Raw genomic sequence first — 2,179 nt, 5'->3', positions numbered from 1 at the left:
TGTGTGTGTGTGTGTGTGTGTGTGTGTGTGTGTGTTGTATGACCTAGGGTCTAAAGGTCATTTTTATAATAGGAATATCTCATTTACTCAAAACCATCACTTCAATCTCTGCCTCCATCAGCACACTGCCTTATTTTACCCTTCTCGCTCAACATTCCCTCTGCTTCTCTGTTGTAGGGATACACGCAATGGCATCCATTGGAATAATCCAGAATAAACTTCTTCATTTAAGTTCATTACCTTAATCACATCTTTTGCTTCATAAGGTAAAGTTCACTCTTTTGCAATAGTGAATGATATTCTCAAACTCCGGGGATGAGGACACGGACATGACTTTTGTGTGTGTGGGGAACCATTCAGCTCGCTATAGTCTATCTAAAGATTTGCCAATTTTGTGTTTTTTTCCTTCAAAGAACTAACTTTTGATTTCATAGTTATTTTCCCCATTTCATTTATATCTGCTATAGTCTTTATTATTTGCTTTATTTTGCTTGATTTAGGTTTAGTTTGTTCTTTTTATTCAAATATCTTAAGTTAGAAGCTGAGTTCATAGATTTAAGACTTTGCTTCTTTTTCAGCATAGGCATTTGAATCCATAAATTTCACTCTAAGTACTATTTTAATTCTAATTTAAATTTATTGAATCTTGGTTTATGGCCTATCATATGATAAACCGTGAAGCATTATTCTATATATGCTTGAAAAGAATGCATATTCTACAGTCATTGGGTAGAGCATGCTATATGTCAGTTAGCTAAAGTTTGTAGATAGTATTGTTCAAGCCTTCTCTATACTTGGTGAATTTACATTTATTCTCTCAGCTGTAGAGACTGGGCTATTATAATCTCTGACTATTATTATTGAATTGCTTATTTTTCTTTAAATTTAGTTTTTGGCTCATGTATTAAAAAATTTATTGGTGCATAATAATTACAAATAACAGTGGGTTTCATTGTGGCATATTTGTACATGCTTATGACATAATTTGATCAATTTAATTCCCCCATACCTCCCTTTGCCCTCTCTTTCTCCCTCCCCCTAATTTTCTTCCTCTACCCTATTAGTCTCCCTTATATTCTCTTGAGATCCCCTTTCGCCCTTTTTCTTTTCTAGGTTTCACATGAGAGAAAACATACAACCTGTAACTTTCTGAGTCTTATTTGCTTACCACGATGCTCTCTACTTCCATCCTTTTTCCTGCAAATGATATAATTTCATTTTTCTTTATGACTGGAAAAACTCCATTGTGTATGTATACCACCTGTTCTTTATTCATTCATGTGTTGATGGACATCTAGGCTAGTTTCACAACTTGGATATTGAGGATTGTGCTGCTACAAACATGGGTATGCGTATATCTCTATGGTATGCTAACTTTAGCTCTTTTTGGGTAAACACTGAGCAGTGGTAGAACTGGATCATATGGTGGTTCCTTTCCTAGTCGTTTTTTTTTTTTTTAAATTGGGGATTGAACTCAGGGGCACTAATCACTGAGCTACATCCCCAGCCCTTTTTTTTTTTTTTTGTATTTTATTTAGAGACAGGGTCTCACTGAGTTGCTTAGTCCTCTCTTTTGCTGAGGCTGGCTTTGAACTTGGGATCCTTCTGCCTCAGCCTCCCAAGTGTCTGGTATTACAGGTGTGCACCACCGTGCCTGACTTTCCTAGTATTTTAAGTAATCTCCATACTGATTTCCACTGTGCCTATACTAATTTACATCCACCAACAGTGTATAGAAGTTCCTTTCCCCCTATATCCTTGTAAGCATTTGTTGTTATTTATATTCTTGATGATTACCATTGTGTCTGAAGTGAGATGAAATCTCAGTGTGGTTTTGATTTGCATTTCCCTGGTGGCTAAAGATGTTGAACAGTTTTTTCATATGTTTGTTGCCATTGTTTTTGTCTTGAGAAGTGTCTGCTTAGTTCATTTTCCCATTTAATGATTGGGTTATGTGTGTGTGTGTGTGTGTATTTCTGAGTTTTTTTTTATATATTCTGAATATTAATCCTCTGTTAAAGAGTACTTGGCAAAGATCTTATTCCATTCTATAGGTCATTTCTTCATACTATTGTTTCCTTTGCTTTGAAGAAGCTTTTAAATTTGATTCCATCTATTTATTGATTTTTGGTATTATTTCCTATGTTGTAGGAGTCCTATTGAGGAAATTGTTTCCTGA

This window comes from Marmota flaviventris, chromosome 14 (genome assembly GCF_047511675.1).
Source record: "Marmota flaviventris isolate mMarFla1 chromosome 14, mMarFla1.hap1, whole genome shotgun sequence".
NCBI lineage: Eukaryota > Metazoa > Chordata > Mammalia > Rodentia > Sciuridae > Marmota > Marmota flaviventris.
The sequence above is the reverse complement of the archived record's forward strand: the minus strand, read 5'-3'. Positions refer to the sequence as shown.